Genomic DNA, 13,394 nt, shown 5'->3' on the forward strand with positions numbered 1-13,394 from the left:
GCACAATGCAATTCAAGGGCAGTGTGTCTTCTTAATTCTTTCTCATAGTCCCTAGAACGAACTTCTTCGGTAGGGACTGTCAAAAAAGTGTTGGGTACAGTCACTTTAGATAGTATGCTGCTGACTTCATCTGTGTTATACGAAAAAGTGGTGAAAGACATCTGGATAAATAGGTACTGATATTGGAGCTCAGAACAAAAAAATAGTCAAATTGCGTGAATATGTCTGGCTCACAATTACACGATCTAGGTGCCCAGAAAAATTAGTAGACAATAAAAAGTGATAATTCTGGCACACTGAAGTAATTCAAGACATATGAGACTTTTCTTTTGAATGCTGAATCAATTTATTAGTGCAAAAAGGTAACCAAAAAGGTAACCAAGAAACATTTAATGTGGGAATCACATCACTCCCATTAATGTCTCTTACTATGGTTTCTGCCCCACAAACCAGGTAGTGTGTTCTTTCCCTATATTGAGTCTTCATTAGGTATAAATCCTTTTTTCATGCCATATTGATGATATATTTGATTCACATTTAGAAACAACTACAAACTTGAACTCTTTCCAGTCCTGCAATAAAGGCATTAGTCATCTTCTCCCATTATCAGCTGATAAGTACGTGAGGTATAGATCCCTGTTTTATTAGCATTTCTTAGCAGTACGCTATATGATGAGAAGTGTTACTCTGTGCCATATTATTTATCATATACCTCTTTTCATTTCATATGTAGGATCGAATTTATTTTGATCCCATTATACTTAAATGGCGATGTCCGTTGTTCATTGAGCACACATCTTCGCATTGTTGATATAGGTGGGTGTGCATGCTGCATCTATATTATTATACTGATCTTTGTCTCCTATTTGATAGGTATTTGTATTATGTGCAATCCTGTTTTTCCCTTTTCTCATCATTCACATGTTTATTATGTGCTGTATATGATCAAACCTATGATGTAGGTTCTTTTTTTGCAATATTGACTGTATGTTCTGTACTAATTGCTTTTGTATTTTCTTGTATATATATTTTTCCTGATCTTAGATAATTCTGTCCTTGATAACGGCCATAAGATACGGTCGAAACGTTGGATGAATTATCCTCAACCTTTTTGCACTAATAAATTGATTCAGCATTCAAAAGAAAAGTCTCATATGTCTTGAATTACTTCAGTGTGCCAGAATTATCACTTTTTATTGTTTCCCCGTGTCTGTCTGTTTCCCCATGTCTGTCTGTTTCCCCGTGTCTGTGTCTGTCCCTTTACCTCAAAAAATACAAAATTATCCCCGGCACTCCAAGAGAAAAAAGAAACAATGTCTGGGTATTTTTGATGTTTTTTATTGTGAATAGTCTTATCTCGACGTTTCGGTCATACCTTGACCTTTATCAAGAGAATTAATCAGACTATAGAAAGAGAACATAAAAAAACAGAAATTAATACATAATACAGTAGAAAAATTACCAGGAGACACAGCTCCGGTTATTTATATACATTGTACACAAAAGGAGTATACGTTACAATGGTAAGGTACAGAGTCAAAGATATATATAAGATAATAACATCTGTATACACCCAAGAAGAAAGAACAACATCCGAAGTAATTGTTTACCAACTGGAAACTTATCATGTAAGTATCAGAAGAGACTAACAGGTAGACGTACCTATGAAGCAGAGAAATCGGTATGTGCATACTACTCGAGGGAGGGAGCAATACGAGTCACCACTCATATGAAGAGGAACTTATCAGGTGCGTATGAGCGCTAGGTGAAAGAAAGAATCATTAACAAAGGAAACCTATGCAGTGATTCTTGACTGTGATCGGTGAATAAGTAATATGTGAATACCTGTGACTGAATAATAGACAATCGGGATCAGCCAGTCAATAGTCTATGGGGTAATCATGTAGTGGTATTCCACCGAGGTAGAAAGTCGTATGTCGTGACTGGTTGTAGAAAAAAGAGAGCGAAATAAAGTAAGTGAGTAAAGCATGAACGGAGAAGAGGAGTAGAAGAAGGGGGGGGGGAAGGGGGAGGGGGAAGGGTTGGGTTGGGGGAGGGGGGGGAAGGAGAAAGGAAAAGATGGTGAGATCAGGCTGAAGGTAAAGATAAGTGTATATGAGAAGTTAAGACAAGGTACCTGTCCAATAATTGGCTACTGTATAGGTGCCATGCCAATCTTGTTAGTGAGCAGAGGACCTAATGGAGAAATTCTCGAATGAACACATCAGTGAATAGAGAGACGTGTCTCTAAAATTGGTTATACTCCATTCACTACCTGTCAAACAGCATGAAATGGTGTGCGGGAGGTAATGTGTCTCTGGAAACTTGTGACACCAATACATTAGCTATAAGACATATAGCCCACAATGCCAAATGTTCTAAAAATAGAAAGATCTCATGAGAAAAAAAATCCACAAACTGTATAACATCCAATGAGGTGAGTAACCTCCATCAACATGACTAATATTACTCACAATCTATGAGCAGCCGTGAAATAAGGTCGTATAGGAGACCTTCTTAAAGGAGTAGTGGAGTAGGTGAAATTGTCATGACAGTGTCGGTATTACACCTATGCTGCGGACTAGTGACATAAATAGACAGAGGTTAATGCAATGGTGTACTGATAAATCACCAGACCATGGACAAAACTGATAAATAGCATAACAATACCTCAAAAGGGAAACAGCCTATATGGTAACAGTGTCCTATGCCAGGGCTATGCTCAAAAGTGGTAACTTGGAAAAAGGTCAAAGACCTATGGAGAATAAAGAGAACCTGTTAAAGAACATAGATTAACGGTCACAAAAATGAAAGTAAAAGCTCTTACTGATACCTGGTGTATGAGATGATACAGGCTTGTGTCCAGGGGGAATGGTGGCTGGCTACTGAGTTGGTCTGTGTAACTGAGCCGTCTTAAATGCAGGTGGTGATGAGGAGATCGGCTCCAGGTGGAGCTGACTTGCTGCGCATAGGAACGGTAGTGGTGAAGGTTGGTACTGCAGCACTAGGTTTACATAGAGGACTATTAGATGTTGTGAGTCACGTGAAATACAGTGAGAAGTGGCATACAGACCTCCGTGATGTGAGGGAGTGAGTGCCTCACATGTGACCACTAAAAGCACAGGGGTGAACCGGTGATGTGTGGAAATCACGTAGTGAAGAGAGCCTAAAAGGGGGTGAGAAAAATAAATTAGTAGGCATATGACAGGAAAGAATTTAAACCTGGAAAACATAAGAATGTAAGGAATTCACAAAACAACAGGTACCTTACAATTACCATAGATCTGTATCTAAAATCACTCTCGTAAAGTGATATTGATAAATTACATAACTAATCAGAGACATAAAAATCACAGTCATAAAAATGGGAAAAGAGGTTTATCTAAAAGGAGTCTACGGAGACCACAACTAGGACCTGAGCATGTCAGAGATGGACCTCATATTCTCGGTTCAGTCCTCGGGGTTCCAGGGTACCCAACGTGAAAATCCAATATGCTTCTCTTTCTTTTAATCTACGGACCCTATCGCCACCCCTACGTAATAGTGGAACATGCTCAATGACCTGAAACCTCAATTGAGCTACTGTATGATGGAAAGTGTCAAAATGATGGGGGATGGGTAGTAAAAGTTGCTTACATCTGATCGTTGATTTGTGTTTACTGATGCGATCTCGGATATGTTGGGTAGTCTCCCCAACATACCCGAGACCGCAGGGACACTTGATCAGGTATATCACATAGGAAGACTCACAGGTGTGATACCCTCTGATAGTGAAGTTTTTTCCAGTATGGGGATGTGTGAACTTGTTACCCTTGGTCAAATTATTGCATTGGAGACAGTGTAAGCATGGGAAGTTACCTGTTTTGGGTGGTCCCAAGAAAGTCTGTCGTGGTGAGATTGATGACCCTATGTCGGCTCGGATCAGACTATCCCTCAGGTTCCTCGCTCGTTTGTGACAAAAGATAGGGAACATCCCGAACTCTTTTATAGAGGGGTAAGCCTTCTGTAGTAATGGCCAATGTCTTGTAATGACCTCTTTAAAAAGTGGCGAAAAAGGGTGGTATGTCTGGACACAATGCATCCGTGGTGAAATGACATCATCATTGCGGGCACGGGTAGAGCGATTGAATGCCACGGAAGAAGGGTAGCCTCGTGAGAAAAACGAGGAGGAGCCAGAGGAAGACCAGGTCATGTTCCTCGTATGCAGACCAGATCACAGGTATGACCACTGCAAATGACAATATTGTTGATAACTTGGTATTTAACATTTCGTCATATAACCTTTCACCCATTGAGTCACAGGTGTTGCAAAGGGGTCTCTCGTTTTGTCCCACTCCCAAGTTCAATCCCTTCAGGATGGACCAGGAGATGAGACGCTTTTTCAGGAACCTTCGTCTCAAGGCCCATTTTGCCTCCTCAGAGGGGGATACTACCCCTGAGGACGTAGGTTCGGGCTCTGGCACTTTTAGTCTCCGGGATCTTAAACTCAGTCTCACGAGTACCTTTCATCCCCCCAGGTCCTATCATCCCGTTGAGACTTACATTTCTCTAGTTTCCAATGATATGAATAAGATTTTACAGGACATAGATAGGGGCCTATACAAGATCAGACACAACTATACCCCTGAAGAAGATACAGCCATCAGGGAACTCCAGAATAACAAAAGTATAATCATTAAGCCAGCCGATAAAGGGGGATCCATTGTCATTCTGGACAAAACATATTATCTCTCTGAGATTTATAGACAACTACGTGACAATTCCACTTATTTGCCCGTCCCTCGAGACCCCACTCCTCAAATACGCGAACGGATCAGGGATACTGTTGACTACCACTTATCACAAGGCACGATTGACAAGAAATTGGCTGAGTATCTCATTAAATCTAACCCCGTAACACCCGTCTTTTATGTTCTACCCAAGATTCATAAAAATCTTCAGCAACCTCCCGGACGACCTATCGTAGCCTCCACTGAATCTATCCTTTCTCCATTGGCCATCTCCCTGGATAAGATTCTCACACCACTAATTCCTGTGATTCCGTCATACCTAAAGGACACGTCTGACTTTCTGTCTCATATCAGATCTTTCACCTCTCTTCCTCCCGATTGTCTTCTCGTGACCTTTGATGTAGACAGTCTCTACACAAGTATAGCACACAGCGATGGCATCCAAGCCGTCAACTGGTTCTTGGAACTTTATGGGTCATTGTCCCCTCTACAGCATTCTTTCTGTCTTGATCTCCTGCAATTGGTATTGGGCAATAATTTTTTCCTCTTCGAAGATCAGTTTTATATGCAGCAACGGGGCACAGCGATGGGTTCTAACGTAGCGCCTCCGTATGCAAATATCTACATGGCGCATTTCGAAGACACATTTGTGTACAGCCATTCGCTGTGGAAACAACATGCCATTGGATGGAGGAGATATATTGATGACATTTTTGTCATATGGCACGGTGATTCCTTATCCCTGGATACCTTTCACCAATATATCTCCTCCGCCCGTCCGGGTCTCACTTTTACAGTACACAGTGATCCCTTCCAGATTAACTTTCTGGACACCCTTGTCATTCTATCCCCTGAAGGGACTATCACGACTGATCTATACGTCAAACCCACCGACAAGAACAGCCTTCTGCTGTACTCCAGTTGCCACCCTCCACACATTAAAAAGTCATTGCCCATTTCACAGCATAAGAGAGTGGAAAGGATCGTTTCTGATCCTCAAACACAAGCAACAAGGTTTCGTGAGATGGGTGATAAATTCCTCTCACGAGGCTACCCTTCTTCCGTGGCATTCAATCGCTCTACCCGTGCCCGCAATGATGATGTCATTTCACCACGGATGCATTGTGTCCAGACATACCACCCTTTTTCGCCACTTTTTAAAGAGGTCATTACAAGACATTGGCCATTACTACAGAAGGCTTACCCCTCTATAAAAGAGTTCGGGATGTTCCCTATCTTTTGTCACAAACGAGCGAGGAACCTGAGGGATAGTCTGATCCGAGCCGACATAGGGTCATCAATCTCACCACGACAGACTTTCTTGGGACCACCCAAAACAGGTAACTTCCCATGCTTACACTGTCTCCAATGCAATAATTTGACCAAGGGTAACAAGTTCACACATCCCCATACTGGAAAAAACTTCACTATCAGAGGGTATCACACCTGTGAGTCTTCCTATGTGATATACCTGATCAAGTGTCCCTGCGGTCTCGGGTATGTTGGGGAGACTACCCAACATATCCGAGATCGCATCAGTAAACACAAATCAACGATCAGATGTAAGCAACTTTTACTACCCATCCCCCATCATTTTGACACTTTCCATCATACAGTAGCTCAATTGAGGTTTCAGGTCATTGAGCATGTTCCACTATTACGTAGGGGTGGCGATAGGGTCCGTAGATTAAAAGAAAGAGAAGCATATTGGATTTTCACGTTGGGTACCCTGGAACCCCGAGGACTGAACCGAGAATATGAGGTCCATCTCTGACATGCTCAGGTCCTAGTTGTGGTCTCCGTAGACTCCTTTTAGATAAACCTCTTTTCCCATTTTTATGACTGTGATTTTTATGTCTCTGATTAGTTATGTAATTTATCAATATCACTTTACGAGAGTGATTTTAGATACAGATCTATGGTAATTGTAAGGTACCTGTTGTTTTGTGAATTCCTTACATTCTTATGTTTTCCAGGTTTAAATTCTTTCCTGTCATATGCCTACTAATTTATTTTTCTCCCCCTCTTTTAGGCTCTCTTCACTACGTGATTTCCACACATCACCGGTTCACCCCTGTGCTTTTAGTGGTCACATGTGAGGCACTCACTCCCTCACATCACGGAGGTCTGTATGCCACTTCTCACTGTATTTCACGTGACTCACAACATCTAATAGTCCTCTATGTAAACCTAGTGCTGCAGTACCAACCTTCACCACTACCGTTCCTATGCGCAGCAAGTCAGCTCCACCTGGAGCCGATCTCCTCATCACCACCTGCATTTAAGACGGCTCAGTTACACAGACCAACTCAGTAGCCAGCCACCATTCCCCCTGGACACAAGCCTGTATCATCTCATACACCAGGTATCAGTAAGAGCTTTTACTTTCATTTTTGTGACCGTTAATCTATGTTCTTTAACAGGTTCTCTTTATTCTCCATAGGTCTTTGACCTTTTTCCAAGTTACCACTTTTGAGCATAGCCCTGGCATAGGACACTGTTACCATATAGGCTGTTTCCCTTTTGAGGTATTGTTATGCTATTTATCAGTTTTGTCCATGGTCTGGTGATTTATCAGTACACCATTGCATTAACCTCTGTCTATTTATGTCCCTAGTCCGCAGCATAGGTGTAATACCGACACTGTCATGACAATTTCACCTACTCCACTACTCCTTTAAGAAGGTCTCCTATACGACCTTATTTCACGGCTGCTCATAGATTGTGAGTAATATTAGTCATGTTGATGGAGGTTACTCACCTCATTGGATGTTATACAGTTTGTGGATTTTTTTTCTCATGAGATCTTTCTATTTTTAGAACATTTGGCATTGTGGGCTATATGTCTTATAGCTAATGTATTGGTGTCACAAGTTTCCAGAGACACATTACCTCCCGCACACCATTTCATGCTGTTTGACAGGTAGTGAATGGAGTATAACCAATTTTAGAGACACGTCTCTCTATTCACTGATGTGTTCATTCGAGAATTTCTCCATTAGGTCCTCTGCTCACTAACAAGATTGGCATGGCACCTATACAGTAGCCAATTATTGGACAGGTACCTTGTCTTAACTTCTCATATACACTTATCTTTACCTTCAGCCTGATCTCACCATCTTTTCCTTTCTCCTTCCCCCCCTCCCCCAACCCAACCCTTCCCCCTCCCCCTTCCCCCCCCCCTCCTTCTTCTACTCCTCTTCTCCGTTCATGCTTTACTCACTTACTTTATTTCGCTCTCTTTTTTCTACAACCAGTCACGACATACGACTTTCTACCTCGGTGGAATACCACTACATGATTACCCCATAGACTATTGACTGGCTGATCCCGATTGTCTATTATTCAGTCACAGGTATTCACATATTACTTATTCACCGATCACAGTCAAGAATCACTGCATAGGTTTCCTTTGTTAATGATTCTTTCTTTCACCTAGCGCTCATACGCACCTGATAAGTTCCTCTTCATATGAGTGGTGACTCGTATTGCTCCCTCCCTCGAGTAGTATGCACATACCGATTTCTCTGCTTCATAGGTACGTCTACCTGTTAGTCTCTTCTGATACTTACATGATAAGTTTCCAGTTGGTAAACAATTACTTCGGATGTTGTTCTTTCTTCTTGGGTGTATACAGATGTTATTATCTTATATATATCTTTGACTCTGTACCTTACCATTGTAACGTATACTCCTTTTGTGTACAATGTATATAAATAACCGGAGCTGTGTCTCCTGGTAATTTTTCTCCTGTATTATGTATTAATTTCTGTTTTTTTATGTTCTCTTTCTATAGTCTGATTAATTCTCTTGATAAAGGTCAAGGTATGACCGAAACGTCGAGATAAGACTATTCACAATAAAAAACATCAAAAATACCCAGACATTGTTTCTTTTTTCTCTTGGAGTGCCGGGGATAATTTTGTATTTTTGGAGTATTGACTGTTTCCCTAGAGCACCCGCATTCATAGTGAGCCAGGTCTATACGAATTATTGTCCCTTTACCTGTCTGTGTCTGTCTCTTAACTAGAGATGAGCGAACCGGTCGCGGTTCGGCTCGAGGTCGGTTCGCCGAACGGGGGTCCCGTTCGAGTTTGGTTCGTCGAACGTTCGACGAACCGAACTAGAACCAATAGGCTAGAATGGGAGGCAATCACAAACACATAAAAATGCATGATAAATGTACACAAACAGTTAATAAACATTGCCATAACACTTACCGGTCCCCGCGATCCCTCCTGCACTCTGTCTCCTGCCGCTATTCCATCCGATGATCGCTGAATCCTCCCGGTGACCAGCACTGCCAGCAGAGAAGCAGGACCTATCGTGACGTCAAAATAGCCATGTGACCAGTCACGTGGCTATTATCTCATTGGCTACAGACTGGTCACATGACTATGACACGTCATGTAGGACCTGCGAGTGCATCTCTCCGGTACACGGTGCACATTTGTGCATCGCCATGTACCGGCGATATGCTCTAGCACACGGTCGACTCCCCGTTCTGCTAGGGACCGGCTGACACAGCCGGTCATTAACGGAGATCACCGTTGCCATAGCAACGCAGTTAGCGGTGACGCCACCGCTAACCGCGGCTCCGGGAGCACCATTGCTATGGTAACGCGTCTGTCAGCGTTACTGCTAGCAGCACTGATCACTCACGGAGTGAAGGCTGCATGCTGCTTCCCGATTGTAGTGAAGATTGTAGTGAGGATGAGGTGCCCCAGCCCATCAAGTAATGGGCTGGGGCACCTCATCCTCACTACAATCCTCACTACAATCCTGAAGTGCAGTTTCTTCAAATTCATTTAAAGGCACTTGGAACGCTGAAATTGCTGCTTATAATTTAAGCCTCTATTAAAAACCTCTTATCAGCGCTGGTTTATTGGGGATTTATTGGGCTGACAGGGGGTAATAAAGATGGAGTCTCTAATGTGTCTGTGTATTTATTTCTATTAAAGTATTTTTTCTCTGTGTGGTGTCTTTTTTTTAACCCTTTATTGGAGATTCTTAATGGCCGGGTCAAACGTGCCTGACATTAAGAATCTCTGGCTTAATACTGGCTAGTAAAACAAAGCCAGTATTAACTCATGATTACCCAACAAGCCACCCGGCTCCAGGGCTGTTGGAAGAGTTGGATACAGCGCCAGATGATGGCGCTTCTATGAGAGCGCCATTTTCTGGGACGGCTGCGGACTGAAATTCGCAGCAGAGGCGCCCAGAAACCTCGGGCTAACCTGTGCTGCGGATTCCAATCCCCAGCTGCCTAGTTGAACCCGGCTGGACACAAAAATGGGGCGAAGCCCACGTCATTTGTTTTTTAATTATTTCATGAAATAAGTGAAATAATTAAAAAAAAAAGGGCTTCCCTATATTTTTGGTTCCCAGCCGGGTACAAATAGGCAACTGGGGGTTGGAGGCAGCCCGTAGCTGCATGCTGTACCTGGCTAGCATACAAAAATATGGCGAAGCCCACGTCATTTTTTTGGTGGGCAAAAAACTTCTGCATACAGTCCTGGATGGAGTATGCTGAGCCTTGTAGTTCTGCAGCTGCTGTCTGCTCTTCTCCATACAGACACACAGCAGCTGCAGAACTACAAGGCTCAGCATACTCAGCATACTCCATCCAGGACTGTATGCAGAAGTTTTTTGCTGAAAAAATTATGTGGGCTTCGCCATATTTTTGTATGCTAGCCAGGTACAGCAGGCAGGTACGGCTGCCCCCAACACCCAGTTGCCTATTTGTACCCGGCTGGGAACCAAAAATAAAGGGAAGCCCTTTTTTTATTATTTCATGAATTTCATGAAATAATTAGAAAACAAATGACGTAGGCTTCGCTCCATTTTTGTGTCCAGCCAGGTACATCTAGGCAGCTGGGGATTGGAATACGCAGCACAGGTTGGCCTGAGCTTTCTGGGCCCCACTGCTGCAAATTGCATTTTGGCGCCGCCTCAGAAAATGGCACTTTCATAGAAGCGCCATCTTCTGGCGCTGTATCCAACTCTTCCAGCACCTGCCTGCTATACCTGGCTAGCATACAAAAATATGGCGAAGCTCACGTCCTTTTTTTGTAGTTTTTTGGCCAAAAAATTAAAAAATGCTTCCCTGGATTTTCCATTGCCAGTGAAGGTAACACCAAGCAGTGGGGGTTAGCAGCCAGTAGCTGCTTGGATTACCCTTAGCTAGCAATACAAAAAATGCAGCGGGAGCCCATATATATTTTTTTTAATTATTTATTTAAATAACTAAAAACAAATTGGGCTTCCCTGTATTTTGATTGCTGGACATCACAGTACTGTAAAAATAAATCTTTAAAAAAAATGACATAGCGCTCCGCGGTATTTTTGATTCTCAGCGCAGATAAAGCAGACAGCTATGGGTTGCCACCCCCATCTGCCTGTCGTTACCTTGGTTGGCAATCAAAATACAGGGAAGCCCATTAATTTTTTCTATTTAAAAAATAGTTAAAAAAAATGATGTTGGGTCCCCCCATTTTTGATAGCCAGCTAGGGTAAAGCAGACGGCTGTAGCCTGAAAACCACAGCTGGCAGCTTTACCGTGGTTGGGGATCCAATGTGGAGGTCCCCCAGGCTCTTTTTTTATAATTATTTTATAAATATTAATAATTGCACAAAAAAAGTAGGGTCCCCTCCAAATTGGATCACCAGCCAAGGTAAAGCGGACAGCTGTGGTCTGGTATTCTCAGGGTGGGAAGGTCCATAGTTATTGGGCCTTCACAGTCTAAAAATAGCAGGCCGCAGGCACCCCAGACGTGGCGCATCCACTAGATGCGCCAATCCTGGCGCTTCACCCCAGCTCATCCCGTGCCCTGGTGCAGTGGCAAACGGGGTAATAAATCGGGTTGATACTAGCTGTAAAGTCACCTGAGATCAAGCCCAGCAGTTTGTGATGTCATGGCGTCTATTAGATACCCAACATCATAAACTGTCAGTACTAACAAAAACAAAAAATCGAGAAAAGAAATTTATTTGAAAAAACAGTCCCCAAAACATTTCCTCTTTCACCAATTTATTGTAAGAAAAAAAATAAAGGGGTCCCACGACGACTCTGGACCGTCTAGAATATGGGGGGGAGACACTCAGGGAACGTATCCCCCATTTTCTAGGAGTGCGGACCCTTCATGTGAGGAGTGTGGGTGCAATGAATCTGCACTCACTCTCCCCGGGTCCACAGCAGCAGAGTCCATGTCGTAATGGTTGCTACCAAAGCTGCAATGCCCTGCTCATGAGGTAAAAGCAAGCCTAATCAGGAGAACTACTGTAGAGGAAGCTCTGCTCACTGGTATATAGGTGCTCAGAGGTAATAATAGATAAAATTAGTGAGTAACCTCGGCACTCTAAATCTCCCAGACTAAGTCAGTAAGTCACAACGGATAGTAATGCAAAATCACTCTTTATTGGTCCGTATTAAGAAAAATTTTTTTTTCATAAGCATATATGTTTTTGTCCAAAACAAGTTACAAATGACGTTTCGGCCTGAGCCTTCGTCAGATTGGACTTATCTGCATGTAATCATGAAAAATGACAATAATCAGTATCACAAGGACAATATAGTAATGACAAATATGGGGTCAGAGTAGGCTTAGACACCTCTGGTACGAAAGAGATGTCAATCATAAAGTAACATGTGCAGTAGGTGTAGAGCTACACTATGCATGGCAGAGCTAATGGGTAGACCGACCATAGAAAAAGAACGGAGAAAAAGTGGAGAAAAAGTGGAGAAAAAATGGAGAAAAAGTGGAGAAAAAGTGGAGAAAAAGTGGAGAAAAAGTGGAGAAAAAGTGGAGAAAAAATGTAGAAAAAGTGGAGAAAAAGTGGAGAAAAAATGTAGAAAAAGTGGAGAAAAAGTGGAGAAAAAGTGGAGAAAAAGTGGAGAAAAAATGGAGAAAAAGTGGAGAAAAAGTGGAGAAAAAGTGGAGAAAAAGTGTAGAAAAAGTGGAGAAAAAGTGGAGAAAAAATGGAGAAAAAGTGGAGAAAACGTGGAGAAAAAATGGAGAAAAAATGGAGAAAAAATGTAGAAAAGTGGAAAAATGGAGAAAAAGTGGAGAAAAAGTGGAGAAAAAATGTAGAAAAAGTGGAGAAAAAATGGAGAAAAAATGTAGAAAAAGTGGAGAAAAAGTGGAAAAAAAGTGGAGAAAAAATGGAGAAAAAGTAGAGGAAAAAGTGGAGAAAAAGTGGAGAAAAAGTGGAGAAAAAGTGGAGAAAAAGTGGAGAAAAAATGTAGAAAAAGTGGAGAAAAAGTGGAGAAAAAGTGGAGAAAAAATGTAGAAAAAGTGGAGAAAAAATGTAGAAAAAGTGGAGAAAAAGTGGAGAAAAAGTGGAGAAAAAGTGGAGAAAAAGTGGAGAAAAAAATGGAGAAAAAGTGGAGAAAAAGTGGAGAAAAAGTGGAGAAAAAGTGGAGAAAAAATGGAGAAAAAATGGAGAAAAGTTGAAAAATGGAGAAAAAGTGGAGAAAAAGTGGAGAAAAAATGTAGAAAAAGTGGAGAAAAAGTGGAGAAAAAATGGAGAAAAAGTGGAGAAAAAGTGGAGAAAAAGTGGAGAAAAAATGGAGAAAAAATGGAGAAAAGTTGAAAAATGTAGAAAAAGTGGAGAAAAAGTGGAGAAAAAATGTAGAAAAAGTGGAGAAAAAGTGGAGAAAAAATG

General features: G+C 42.0%; 1 long non-coding RNA gene across 1 annotated transcript; it reads left to right on the forward strand.

The window, feature by feature from the left end:
- Positions 1–4,169: 4,169 nt before the first annotated feature.
- On the forward strand, positions 4,170–7,259 carry LOC142301480 (uncharacterized). The gene is made up of 3 exons (XR_012752813.1): positions 4,170–4,219; positions 6,763–7,095; positions 7,174–7,259. It is a non-coding gene; the product is annotated as an uncharacterized LOC142301480 (long non-coding RNA).
- The last annotated feature ends 6,135 nt before the right edge of the window (positions 7,260–13,394 follow it).

This window comes from Anomaloglossus baeobatrachus, chromosome 4 (genome assembly GCF_048569485.1).
Source record: "Anomaloglossus baeobatrachus isolate aAnoBae1 chromosome 4, aAnoBae1.hap1, whole genome shotgun sequence".
Lineage (NCBI taxonomy): Eukaryota > Metazoa > Chordata > Amphibia > Anura > Aromobatidae > Anomaloglossus > Anomaloglossus baeobatrachus.